This window comes from Hippoglossus stenolepis, chromosome 17, assembly GCF_022539355.2.
Source record: "Hippoglossus stenolepis isolate QCI-W04-F060 chromosome 17, HSTE1.2, whole genome shotgun sequence".
NCBI lineage: Eukaryota > Metazoa > Chordata > Actinopteri > Pleuronectiformes > Pleuronectidae > Hippoglossus > Hippoglossus stenolepis.
The window spans coordinates 9,729,929-9,744,971 of NC_061499.1; the positions used below are offsets into that span (position 1 = coordinate 9,729,929).

Here is a 15,043-nt window from a genome sequence, read left to right on the forward strand (position 1 = left end):
AGAAAGACAGAGGGTAGTCCCAGGTCAGGGAGTTCTAAGTGCAATCTCGTCTGATACATACTGTACCAAAACCCTCTCTCGTACTCCACTTAACACAGCTACAGTACACATACATGTGTACACACACTCACACACAGACACACACTCACTCACAGGAGTGCCCCAAGTGTCTATACATGATTAAAAGACTGAAAGTGGGGCAGGCGCACAGTTCTAGCTCTGTAAAAATTACTGCAGTTTCTTTCAGCTCACCTCAAACACACACACACACACACACACACACACACACACACACACACACACACACACACACACACACACACACACACACACACACACACACACACACACACACACACACACACACACACACACACACACACACACACACACACACACACACAAGAAGCTCCATGTCCAAAACACATAGCACTGGTTCAATAACTGAGTGATTCCCCTGATGAAGCAGCGAGGGAGCGGAGAGCACAAGAGCCAACAACTTATTGGAGCTGGACAGACAAGAGAGAAGCCTTTTGTTAAAACCTCAGCCCCTCCCTTCTAATCATCCCCCCAAGAAAAAATGTTTTCCTGCTGCTTTGCACTTGACAGGATTGTGGACATAATTCTTTTATAACAGCATTCTCAATACCTCAAATAGACATTAGGCCCCCCCACCAAGGGCTCTGTAGGGGTCCACAAACTGTTCAAAGAAACCTCCATGTTGCACAAAATATGTGAATAAGATCTGGCAATCTTTTGTGGATTTCTTATAATAAATCAGCTTTTAATTCCAAGTGGTTGTCTGTGAATAGAATATGGTCTCACTGAATATCATTGTGCCTTTTAAGAATAGCTTACACAAAGCATTTTAGCTGAGAAATGAAATAATCAATTTAAAGGATTAAAAAATATCCTGGGGAATTGAAAGGCCCCATTAAAGTCAAATTCAGTGGCCGTGAAGCTTGTCTTGCTTTTGCAAAATGCTGGTTACTAAGACGTTGTTGGGTAATAGAACTGTCAGACATTAGTTTGAAAGCCAAGCAGCAGCAGTTGCGTCACTGCATTTTGTGTTCAAACTTTATCTCCACTGTGAAGGTATCATGGGTGCATTTTGTTTGTCACCTCTGAACTTTTCACGGAAAACATCTGCAAACTTTGTGAGCACCAAAAATAGCTCTCGTAGAAGTCAAATGTCACGTTGCTTTTGCTGTACTCTGAACAGCAGACTGGTCGACTCTTATCTGGTGAAGGAAAACAAATCGCTTTATTTAGATATCTAACAGAAATGAGGCAACAGTCCTCAGATAACACATGGGATTCTGTATATTGTGATTTCTGAAATAAAGTAGGAGGAGTTGCCTGATGTTATGCTACTCACCTTTTTAGAATAGAACATTTTGTTGTTTTGAACCACAGTTTCAAGTATCAATCATTTTCCAAAACATGGACCTATACAGTTTGGAACCAAGCACTTTTCTCTGTTCTGTGCCCAAAAACAAAACTAAACAACCGCTGATTAAACCTCAGATATCTCCTGAGCTGATCAGACACAGACAGATTTCGGCCAAATCCAGCTACAGTCATACCCTAATGTTGAGAATCAGGCTGGAAATCTGTCATGACTCACGGCTCCTTGTTCTGGGAGAGACAAACTTCTGTTATGTTCAGTTATGTGGATTTACAAGAAAATTAGCCTGAGATGAACCGTTGTACTACTAACACTGACCTAAAATGGGCATGAGCAGGATTTTCCCAAACTCTGAGTATATCTCAGATACATCAGAAATTAGGGGGAAACCACTAGTGTTTGTTTATTTTAGTTTTTTTCACTCAAAAAAACTGGGTCACAACTGTCTTAAACATCAGCTCTCCAGTTTAAAGCCACTGACACAAGTAGTCCTTGGTAGTGCAGATGAAAATGTTTTACTGGTGGAAGGTACAAATCACAGCCAAAAGGTAATTCTCAAAGAAAACCAGACAGCCTGACCTGAGCCACATCCGGTCAAACCCTTTTTTTTACATCTCGCAGGGCTTACAAACAGAAAATCGTATAAGTGAGTACAGGACACAAGCTTACTACTTTTTACGAGGCATTACGAAACTGTGCCTCCGTTTTAAAAGATTAGAAGAAAACAACAACAATATAAAACCCTACAAATCTCTCCTCCAAAGCTGGAACTCAGCTGTATTACCATTGGTGGCCTCCAATCATGTGTTGCGCTTGGCAAACACACCTAGGACGGAGGAAAACCTTTGCAAAAAGTTCAAACAGAAACCTGCAAATCCAGCAACTTCTCAGCAGCCTTGTGCAAGGTTTTCCGAGAATTACATGAGAGGGTGTTTGTGGGAGAGAGGAAACCATGTTGTGGTTTTGGGATTGAAAGGATGCTTATTCAATGTGAATCTTTGAACTTGTGGATGTGTCCATTTTTTTGTAATTGATCACCGGGTTTCAACATCTCTAAAAGACAAACAGAAAATAGTTTGACACCACAAATGATCAGTTCCAGGAGAAGCGTTTGTGAAATGCAGATAGCCTACAGGTCATGTTGATAAAGGCAAGATTTCTTGCAGGTCAGCAGATAGATAGGAAGTGAAACATACACCGGCACACGCACACGCACACGCACACACACACACACACACACACACCTTTTTCTTCAGTACCAGACATATGTTGTTCCTACACTATCAATATATGGAAATATTGCACCATGTTGATAAAGGTAAATTAATATATAATAAATGTGTGCTACATTAAAGATGGTGGCTTTGAAGGACGTATTTTGTTTGACACTCTGCAACTACATTAATTTTGCAGGCTCTTACTTACAATGACTGCACCTGGGACCCACATGCTCGGACCACCCCCCAACTAACGCCACCCCACCCCTAACACACACAGACACTTTTAAAACACCAGTCCCCTAGCTTTTGTGTAAATGGTATCCATGAAGTTCCTCTTAAAGCATTACACTACCCCTGTACTTCCACCCCCCACCCCCCGTAGTCTACAGTTAGGTAGCGTGTCCTGTCAGGTTGCAAATGCACTCAGCTATCCATCTCAGGCAGCTGCGCTAGAGGTAGTATGGGGGCACATCGCTAGCAGAGCTAATGGCACGTCATGTAGCATTAAACCAAGATGACTGTGCGCTCTCCTCAAAAACCCAAAGCACAGGGCTGAGAGAGGCAGAGGAAAGGGGGGAGAAAAGCATCTTTTTACTCAGAAAGATTTTCTGTTGTTGGGTTCTGAGGCTGATTGGCGGTGAGAGGATTGATAGGACGAGAGAAGTTACGTGTGTTTTTAGGTTAGCGGTTAACGCCGCACATCTGACAGGCAGGCATAGTAAGAAACCATTCAGAATCTGTCTTGATGCAGGATGTCTTCAAGTGGTGTGGGTAATATTGTAATAACAATTTCAGAATGCATTACCGATCACACATTGGAGTAAATGCGGCATGGACACTGGTAATTTTTATGTGAGTTGTACTGCAGTGACATTTATGGGGCATGTTATCAGAGGAAAATAGTGGTGTATAGAAGCTGCATACACAAATGACAAAAAAAGTTGGATCCAGCTTCTTTATTAGGAGGGTCCTTAATAGATATCATGGTATTAGAGCACTTTACTATTAAAGTGGCCACATCTGAAATCTTAGACCTTCATCTGAGAACAAATTAACATTTGCACTGACACCTTTACAAACTTTCACAAGGGTCTACTACACGACAACTGAATGAATCATCCAGATCCAGATCAACACAACAGACATACTGCAACACGGTAATACACAGAGTCAATAAATACACAATATGGACACATATTTTCTCCTGAGGTAAAATATCTGTTTACTTGCTTTGATGAGGATTTTCAAAGCACTTGATACGTTAACCATGGCTTACAGAAATCTGACACGTGGGAAGTTGAAACGTTCCCGTAAGAGCCATTATGGTTATGGAATGTAGAAAAAAAGTTATTTTGGTCTGATGATGATGCCTAGTAATTTCCCATTAGGTCAACTTTCTTCTCCTACCACAGGTATTTTCCCTGGGCAAGCCCCTGCAATGGGTGTGCACACATGCATAAGCACAGCTGAACCAATAGTTTGTGTGTGTGTTGTATGCCCATATACACATCTGCTGTGACTTTGTGTGTATAATGAAAGTCATGTATGAGGCAGTCATTGAGATTGATGTGAGCTGTCAGACGGCACATGAGTTTGTCTGTCTGTGGTTGTACAAACAGTGCTACCTTACAGTATGCATTACTCTAAACAATGTGCACATCCAGGGCAGGTGTGGCTCTAAGCCATTTTGCAGCCAAATTTCCTTCCCTACTGTGGCAGCTGATGGTAGATGACAGTGTCAAAGAAGCAGGACTATCCGGGCCACGGTGCAACCTCACATTAACCTCATTTATCTGAGTCGTAGCTCTTCACCTGACCCTGCTACACACACTCACTCTCTGATGAACACACTGGCAAAAACCAGGGCTTGATGTGCAGAAGAGACAATTATGCACAGCAGCATCTATAATATAATTCCAAATCTCCCTGTTTGTCTGTGGAACACATATCTCACACTTGCCACGTGTATTGTTAAGGGCCCAAAGAAGTGCAGTGTCAAATATGGTGCGATTTGGATATGTGATACTTTAATTATTAATAAGCCTGGAATAAACAGGTGACCAGTGCCCTGTAGCAGCGGCAGCTGGGACTCATAAACATAGGTGACGGAGATCATGACAACTGATTTTCCAGTTTGTCGATTTGCGTACTGAGTCAAACAGGTGTACAGCTCTTTGAGCAGTGGCCGTGGCACAGCTACAGGACTCTGCAGACTGAGTCCAGGACCCGGTCTTTACTTGCCACAGCTCAATTACTGCAGGTCATTTTAACAGTTTCAGAAAGAAAGCTGCAACCAGCATCACCACAGGCCTCAAAACCAGCGAACAGCACATTCCAAACAGTAAAGAGCGGGCACCAGACATATTAAAGACACAAAAACACAAAGACACATACAGTCATGAATATTTAAAATGGCTATGTTATGCAGCCCATAAATTGAATGATAAAGCATTATCTTTGTCGACGTGGGTAGATCATTCTAAAGGAATGGTGGAGCATTGTACCAGGCAAACATAGACAGAAATAAATTCCATGTAGGTGCAGTATGTCACTGAGCTTTTGTCTCTACTCTCAACGCACTGCAAGTGATACGACTGTCCAACAACATGTCTGTGTAATTTATCACTCCAATTCCATGGCCCCTCCTCGGCCAACAATGTATAAAATCCAGTTGCTTTGAAGGGATGGTTCTGTGCTTGTCAAGCAATAGTAGCAGGCCACTGGAGAAATGTGTGAGAATATAATCTGTTATCAAAGATTACAGTCTCAGAGGGTGGATGACAAATAGAGAAAGAGACGCTCTACACAGAGGTTCTGATACTGTAATTGGTGATGGACTCGTGAGGCAGGGAACATCCCGGCTCAGTGGCTCTTATCTCTGCTGCAGTGTTTTAGCACACCTCCCTGACAATCATGGCCAGTCCCTGTTCCAATGTCATGAGCTTACTACATAGCTAAAGGGAGGGATAGAAATAATAGCCAGTAAGTCAGTCAGCCAGCCAGGCAGCCAGCGTGTCAGTCAGGCAGCCAGCGAGTCAGTGAAAGCTTGTCAGCTATAGCGAGACTGCAGCCAAGCATCAAGCCTAATGTCCAGCAAGATGAAGCTGATCCAAGGCCAGGCAGCCACTCAGTCATCCAGTGAAAAGGATGAATTGGCCGAGCCACGGCTAGCAACCAGTCTGCCAGATGGACAGACAGACGGATCCAGCGATCCAGACACTTGCTCTATTCAAACCACACTGCAGCTAATGTAAGACAGGGAATACTTTCAGCCTTGTATACACACTTTTGTAAAATAGTGCATGTGGTCTGATTTGCACGATGCTATCTCACCCTCTCATTCAGTGCGGATGACCCAGGCCGGTTTGTTTTCATTCACTGATGTATTGTCAGATTGACATCGATAGAGTTTAGGCCACATCGCGAACCATTAATGAAATCAGATATTTTGCATGTGGCTGTGTGGACGCCGCCCACACAGCCACATGCTGAGACTTGAAATCAGCATCCGAAGGAGTAAACAGTAGTAATGGAAAGAAGGTTTGTGCCAAGAACAACACTGATGAAGGGTGGGTTTTGGTATTCCAGGGATTGTTTCTATCACTGGCCATTTTCCTGTTATTGAATTCCTCTCTCTCAATGCATATCCTCCTGGCTTCAACTTAAGTAATTGTCACACACACCCACTTTACAGCTCAGGGTCCAGGGGGCTTTGCAAACCAAAAGAGAACTTTTGTTGGGGAAAGCGAGGAAGAGAGCGGTCACGGAAATTTCCTGTCCTCCGCTGTCACTGTCCCATAAACTTTGATCATAATCCCACGGATATATGCTAATGTTTGCGCTCTAATCTATACAGTACGTATGACCCCAGCTCCTAGCATTCTTCTTTCATCTCTCCTTCTCATCACAATCTATCTGACTGTGTCCCAGGTTGTCAGCTTATCCCCGTCCCAGGCCGGGAGCTCTGCGGGGAAGAGAAGAGCCTGTAGTAGCTGTCTGACTGCCAGTCTTTGTCAACTTCCCACTGTAATCCTCTACTGCCTCTGATAAGGATAAGGCAGAGACGACTGGGCTAGGAGAGGAGAGGAGAGGAGAGGAGAGAAGGATCCAGCTATGTAGACTTGGCAGATCGAAAGGAGCAACAGAGGCAGAAAAGAACATGACACAATAAAATGTGTTTTGAAGTGGTGAGATGAGTAGAAATATCATTTAGACGAAAGAGGGGAGGGTAACAATTTCAGCTACAAAACCAGATTCCAATTCCCGAAAAGTGCAGTGGCTTTTTCATGAAAGAGCTAAGAGCCACTGATCTATCATGCACTATATAATAACAATAAGCATAGAGAAAATAACTCAAACCACATCTGAATGCCATATAAAGAGCGAGCAGTTAACAGTTTCTCCCTCATTTAACTTGGCCTATGCTTAAAAAAAACCCTTCTTTCTCAGCCAGGCTTTACATGGAATACGATGAAATATGAATCAAGGCAGCGAGATCACAGGACGAGCATGCTGCATTAACTATTGCATGATGATCTACATGGAGTATCACATTTGATGTAGAGCTCAGACACAAAAATCTTTCTAGGGAGAGTTTATTAAAGCGGCTCTGAGGATCTTAACTGACTTGATGAGTTGCTCAGATTGAAACTGATGCGGAAAACTTGAATCTGCAGCCTGACACGCTTGTTTGTTTGCCCGCGTAAGCACTCGGTCATCATTTGGACACTATGCACTCTTCAATCCAATTTAGCCTTTTAAGGCCGCCTGCTTGACATATAGACAACTGTATATCTTGTCAGCTACACTGAAGACCATTATAGAGGCAACACAAACACACCATCACCAGCTTCCCTTTTTCACATGGTTACTAAACCATGAAGCGGCTCATGATCGATGAGCCGCCACAAGTTTGTAGGATGGCTTCAGTTCCCTATCCCCCTCCCTTTGTCTCTGTCATTCACACATTGGGACAAGTATGATTACGTTGCCACTTCAAAATAGAGACAGCACGGAAATAGGATCAACAGGGCTTCACATTTGTGAATACAGTGTAATGTTCTCACACGCACAAGGCAGAAATCCCCAAGGACGAGTATATTATGACGAGTGCTTTAAGTGAATTACACTTTAAAAACAACTAATGACACTTCAGGTACATTAGCATAATAGATGAAAAACAGATTCCAGTAGCTACAATGGAATCTCTGTGCTGACAGCAGACTAATGCTTTTGTTCTCTGAAATGACTCTGGAAAATGTTGGGAAAATTGGGTGCAGGCATTATCTGGAGTTTACCTTTCACATATGAAGGATGCAGCAGGAGATTGTCCATGTCAAATTTTTCTGGAACATCCAGGCGAGAGGTGGTGTCTGGGTAGATCATGCACAAAGGAGAACATGACGAAAAAAATTCTGCTGCTGAAAACCGAACAAGTCTCTCACCGTCCCTGCAACTTATTTGAGAAATTCTGGTCGGCTTTTAATACCAAAAGCTCTTGAATCTCTCCGTCTTTCCAAACTTTTCCATTTTCAAATCTGTTACGCGTTATAAATATCAGCAACACGCCCCCTAGCTTGCTGTGATATTTCTGGACATTTTCCTGTTGTCTTCCAACATGGGCACCCTATGACGCTTTCCAGATATTTTACTAGTGGCCAGGCCAGAAAAGTTCCGGTAGATGTCCAGAGCAACTGACTTTCCAGAAAATTTCCAGAAAATTTTCAGACTTCAGAGAATGTCTAAAAGTAGCTTCCGAAACACCCAATGATAACACAAAATACAAAACAACTTTCATTGATCCCCTTTAAAAACAGAGCTCTGTGTGTGTGAGTGCGTGTCCTCTCTCTTGTGTGCATGCGTGTGTACTTTGTGCCCTCATGAATAGAGCAGGATGAAAAGGAAAAAGCTGAAAAGGTCTGAGCGCACTGCATGGCTCAACGAGACAGCTCAATCTCTTGATCTGCCCCCATGCTTTACTTTTCAAAAAGTCGTTTTTCTCACACACACACGCACGTTTTGTTTTGTCGCACTTCGATCCCCTATACTACCTACAACACTACTTCTTCTCCTGTGCAGCTCATGCGTCTTGTGGTCAAGGAGAAGATGAAGGATTAACTTGTGACAGCAGTCGCGTGCGATCGCAGAAAATAGGGGTTGACATAATTTTCATTATCCCACATAAAACGTAAGGTTTATGTGGGAAATTAACAGAAAACATGGAAACAATGTCTGAAGGAGAGGAGGGAGGGAGGAGACCAGGGAGCGGGGTGTCTAATCAATATGCTGAACACTGCGTCTTTCTGAAACACACATCGTTTGTGTGCAATTTGTTTTTGTGCCTTGCCGTGTCTCTTTTCCTTGTACAATTATCTCCAAAGACAAAGTGGTCACAGCTAAGTAAAATTCTGTCTTCTTTCTTACTATACTGATGTCATATTATACAGATTAGTATTTGATGTAGCATGATTTAAATACTCCTGTGAGGACAAAGAGGAAACCAATGTCATATTCTTCTGCCCCAGAACCACCAAAAGCCTTTGCAGACTTAAGTGCAGTGCAGAGTTGTTTTCATTGGTGCTCAGAAGTAGACACCAAGATGTGACAGCGGACAACATGAGCAAAAGCGTACACGAACAGTTACTCACCAATGCAGACTCCAAACATCTCAGGGGAGTATGAGTAAATGCAATTTCAGATTTTTCGAGAGATGGGTAAAAGGTGCTTCTATGAGTTTGCACTCCACTACAACTCTGCCTGCAGCGTGTAACCTGTCAAAGTTATTCTCTATGCAAAAGTTAAGAGTAAGTTCTGCTGTTCCAGCTAATTTCTCTATAAATATACACGGAAGCCCACATCCATCTCTTTCAGGTGATTGATTTGATCTGTCCGCCCCTCCCACCCATCACTCACTCTGCCGCTGCCAGTATTTGCAGGTTGAAGCATAAAGCCATTTCTGTCTCTTGAGTTCATTCAACCCTGAAATCTCCACCCAGTAGTTACCTGGAAATCTCTCTATCTCTCTATCTCTCTTAACCACACAACAAAAACACACACACACACACTCGCTAACACACGATTTCCCTATTTTCCCTTATGTAGGCAGCGAATTCCAAAGACAAAGAAAACACTCTGGCGTGGTCTCGCAGATGTGTGTATTCATGTGGGTCTGAGTGTGTGGGTCGGCGCACACATATGGCTCTGACAAATGAGCCAGGCTCAGTTAAATGGCTTGTGATTAGGACACATTGGCGTCTAATTGCCTCTCATTACCATTTGAAAGTGAGTGGCGGCTGAAATCAAAGGCTACGGTGGCAGTGGTAAAGTGCAGCGCAGTGCAAGTGCAGTGCATGTTCGCGCGTGTGTGTGTGTGAGAGAGTGTGTGTGTGGTGGGTGGGTGGATGGAAGAGCAAACCTGATTCTCAGACGCCTGACCGCACAATAGAGTACTATAGTTTCGTCTTTCTCTGCCTCAAAGCCTTCAGGTTCATCATAATAACCAACACAAAGCCCTGACTTTGATCAAATAAAAAGTATTGTATCTGCTTCTCTTAGAAACTGAATCAGAACCTTTGCCACTCCAATCTGGAACTTCTTGAACTCCAGCCAGATCCTGACAAAAGCTACTCCCTGTACTTTTCCCTATAGTTTCTTTACTTCCCTTTCACTTTTAGGCAAACCCAAAGAAAGGAAAAGGCTCAATAGTCCCCTATTGAAATAATATTTAGATCTGCACAAAATTTCACACACCCATAGATAGTGTGATTCTTTTCATCAAGAACCATGAATTATTCCCTTGGAAATCTGTGAAAATGTCCTATCTTGCAGTTTTAAAGAAAGTGATAAAAATAAATCCCGGATCTGTGCAAATTTTTATTGGGTTTATCCTAAGCCCATGTCCCATCCTTGCACAAAGTTTAACGTTAAGTAGTTTTTGTGTGATTCTGCTGACTGTGGGTGTAAACATAACCTCCTTGGTGGAGTTAATGGTCATTTTTTTGTGTTGAAGTTCGACATGTCTGAAAGCTCCTCACATGGTCAAACTTTCCCTCGACCCTCTGTTTAGCCACCTTGTAAAAATCCTGTCTATCTTCCCACTCCACCCTCTGTATTAACATCTCTCCTCTGGCCATTTACTCACCACCCATAAGACAGCCAGACGTTAGCTGTCAGCCTTCATCCTGAAATACCTGCTGCCCGAACAGCTGAGTTTAACTTTTGTTCACCCTCAACCCTGAAATTCCTTCTTAAAATAATGGAATGTACAGTTTCCACTCTGCTTAACTCACGTCTGCAAGGCAATATCTGTCACAGCACCAAAAACGTCCCTCTTCAACTTGTCTCTCCCTTCTCCAACCTGCCACCACTGCAATACAGGGAACTGAAAATCTAATAATGGGTTGCAAAATATAATACCATGGTCTTAATATCTTTATTGATCAGAGTTCCTTCTCTGCACAAGATAAAAGCTATGGGTGTATTTCTTTCCTTGGAGCCTCACACAAATCCATTCATCCAGAAATGTCCACTTCTGTCTTTGTATCTTTATGTCTGTCTTTTGACTTTGATAGTTCCGCTCCCTGTCTCAGGTTATCAGAAAAACACTCAAGATCAGTGACCTCTTTGTCACCTGCAGTTTTGTTATCAGCCATCGTCCTAAGGCTGAAACAAACCTCCCTCTCTATGGTATTACTTACACCTGAGGATATTTATTCATCCATCTCTTCTTCACTTTTAAAAGGAAAACACAGATTCGCCCCACTCCTTCTTGTTGTTATTGATTCACGCCGATGACACACGGTGTATAATATTACAAACACTAGCAGGTATAGCCAGATATTAGTATGTTTTTTTTTTTTCCTGTTGCTGCATCCGTCAATGTATAGGGCAAACGTACCATTGATCGAGAAAAATCACCTTATGGCTGCGGTCTAAATTAAATTATTCACAAATGTATTGACAGTTCTCATAGCTCATACAAAATATACCCCGCGGTATATCAATATGCTGAGGGCATACGAAGTAGCTATGTCAGGAGAGCTGATTAATGACCACCACATACGATCACGTGTCATTTCTCTTTTACTAATGTTTAATAATAAGCACAGTGCAGATGAAGTTGTGCTACACAGACGTTGCAGTGTAGCCTGCATGTCGTAAACTATTAGCTTTTCCCTCTCATGGTAAAGAAAATAGCAATTGGAGCCTGATCACAGAAAACTAGAAAAAATTTCTACCTTGTTAAAGTCATGTAAACTTTCCAATTAAGTATCGAAGAAAATTGTGTTTACAGCATTAAAAACAAATTAAATATATCAGTATTCACTCTTGTAATCTTAACATTTTGTACTTGCATCCTTCACAGAGAACAGTGCTTCTAAAAGCAGTCATCCATTTTTGTTCAAGCAATAATGATAAGACACAATGTGATGGCAGCAGAAGAAATGACCAAAACGTCAATTAATAAGTTTTAATGGATGATGGAAGTGCTTGAATGAAACACTCAAACTGGAATATACAATCAATGTGAGAAGCCATATTTCTGTAAATTACTATACATCATATAAATATTTTCTTGCCAGACACTAAATTATTTAAAAAACTAGAATAGCACTCAGTAGAGTACACAAGGCCAAACAATCCCCTTAAATGCAATCAAGCAGCATCAATTTGCACACGCTCACAGAGATCAGACCCTGAAATATACCAGAATTTTTTCCCAGCAAGTTTTGTGGTTTTATGTCAAATCGTTTCTGTGTAATTCTACAAACTACCAGACAAACAAACAAACTAGAAAGGCCCTCAGTGGAGTGCATACCTCCACCAAGGCCCAAAAGCCCACTTATCAAACCACATTTTAATTAACTAGATCCAGATTTTTATTTGGATCTGCGTTGAATTGCAGACATTTATAGATATCAGTCCTCAAAATATGCCTGATTTCTTTCATCAAGATCCATGAATTATTCCCTGAGATGTTAGTGGGAAAAGTTGAAAAGTGTCTTATCTCGCAATATTAAAGAAAGTGATCAAAAATCCCCGGATCCACTGGTGAACGGGTCTTCTCTTCTCTGACTCACATCTTTCCACCAAGTGTCTTTTGGGAAAATTCCAGTGGTTTTTTGTGTAATCTTGCAAACAAACAGACAGGGGGTGAAAACATAAACCTCCTTGTTCGAGATAATAAGTAAAGATTGGGGTTAAAAAAAATGTGCAACAGTTTCTTGTTCCCAAATATTAAGTTAAAGATGCATATATCAATATATATATATATATAGATATATAATTTATATTCCTGATTCTGATGCCTTCAGGGCTGTGATGACATGTTTGTATAGTCTATAGCCCGAGGGGAAACACGTCAACAAGCACCAGGACATGCTTAAAACATGAGAATACACACGATCAACAAGTACATGGAAGCTGCACCACTGCTTCTGTCCAAAGTGCAAAAGACAGACCCCATCGCAAAGAGCAAGGAGAACTGGTTGCAGCTTTTTCGTGAGAGCTGCAGCTTCTCCCGCTCACACGTGTCCATCTATCTCCTTTGGATTTGCCGTGTTAGATTCACAACGTGAGCCTCCACCGGGGACTCGCCGCCTTCCCCGAGTGCAACTCTGAGGTGTAAACAGAGTAAAAATAGTCCGCTATCACAGGCTTTCCCTACGGTCCCGTTATATAATGGTCCAAGCTCGGATGAATGACATCACGGGCAGTCCAGCAATCACAACCCCTATGTCCTTTACGACCAGCGGGGCGATGTAAGAAAACACACCGAGGGGCAGCGTGTAACACAAACACGGACACACAACCGAGAGTCACAACGTGCACAAGCGATGGAGCGGTTTCTCCAGCACCGGACAGACTGAGCAGTTGCTCGTCTCGACACTTCCGCGATGGTGAACCGTGAATACAAAAAAAATGTGCCGCTCCGTGTTTGACAGTGCTTGTAAGTGCGAAAAGAGTTTTTAAAAGAACACGGTTTACGGGTTTGTGGTGTTCAGCGGTGTTTGTCGCTGTTTTGCCGCCGAGGAACAGTGTGAGAAGAGCCGAGCTCGAGTGGCGCAGTTAGTGGGAAGCGCAGCGGCCGCCCGACGCCGGCTCGCCCCGCGGACCGCGCTCCTCGCTCGGTCACAGCCCGGCCGGAGCTCCCGCTGCCTTCCGCGGCGCTTAAACACTACTTTGCGTTCGCGGCCGGACGTGACAGGGACACGAACCGGAGCCCCGAGCGACCCGCTACCGCTCGGTCACTTAAAAACGAGGTCAGGAGGCGAAGTAAACATTTTTTCAAAGGTTTGAAGTGAACCAGAGCGCCACCCTGCCCCGGTTCTTCCAGCCATTTTCTCTCTAACCCAGCTCCCAAATGCAGAACAAGTAGTGGCGGAGGAGAAGCAATGACATGCCGGAGGAAGGAGTTCACTGGGACTTACTGTTGGGTGTAACGGGCTGCTGCGGAGTTTGTGTCTCTGCTTGTTGCCAGGGCTCCCCGGCTCTGCTCCGGCGCTGAAGGTGGAAAGCGTCTCCCCCGCCTAATGATGTCTGCGGCGGGCAGCTAATAGCTCTCTGCCCGCCCCCACCGCCAGAGAGAGAGAGAGGCTGAGAGAGGGAGAGAGAGAGAGAGGCAGAGAGAGGTAGAGAGACACTGTGAGAGAGGAAGAGAGAGAGAGATACACTATGAGAGAGAGAGAGATACACTATGAGAGAGAGAGAGAGAGAGAGAGAGAGAGAGAGAGAGAGAGAGAGAGAGAGAGAGAGAGAGAGAGAGAGAGAGAGAGAGAGACACTATGAGAGAGAGAGAGAGAAAGAGAGACAGAGAGAGAGAGACACTATGAGAGAGAGAGAGAGACAGAGAGAGAGAGAGAGAGAGACAGAGAGACAGAGAGAGAGAGAGAGAAACACCAGAGAAGAGAGAGAGAGAGAGAGAGAGCGAGAGAGGGAGCAGAAATGGAGCAGTTTGTAAGCTACTCATGCAAAAGTGTGTGAGACTCTGAGCAAACACACACAGAATTACAAGATAAGTTCAGTGGTAGAAGCCACCGGCATAAATTCACATATATACAGTACAAGTACCAGGAGTGTGTGTGTGTTTCAAATAATGGTTTCATGTTGGACTGCAGTAAAAACGTCTATTCTAAATTCTAAAAAGTTGAATGCAATAGTTTTCTAAACCCACTGATAATGAACATTAAAAGCTGCAAACCTCAGCACCATTGGGTCAAGTAATACGACTCACGAGTGCAGCTTTGAAGTACTTTTACTTTACTTGAGTATTTGTATTTTCTGCTAATTTCTCACCATATTTCATAGGTCGATTTGTTTTGTCACACAAAAGAAGAGTGGATCATTATGCAGCTACAAGTGTGTGAGAGAGGCAGAGGGAAAATATTTCATATTTCAATTAATGTTTTCATGTTTC

The 15,043-nt window shown here is 43.1% G+C and overlaps 1 protein-coding gene across 3 annotated transcripts in view; it reads right to left on the reverse strand.

Moving 5' to 3' along the window:
* Positions 1-14,207, reverse strand: part of atxn1a (ataxin 1a) — an 84,284-nt gene extending 70,077 nt beyond the window's left edge. For all 3 annotated transcript variants that reach the window (XM_035182989.2, XM_035182985.2, XM_035182984.2), the window contains exon 1: positions 14,058-14,207. The gene's annotated coding sequence lies outside the window, so the exon portion shown is untranslated. The remainder of the gene's footprint in view (positions 1-14,057) is intronic.
* Positions 14,208-15,043: the final 836 nt, after the last annotated feature.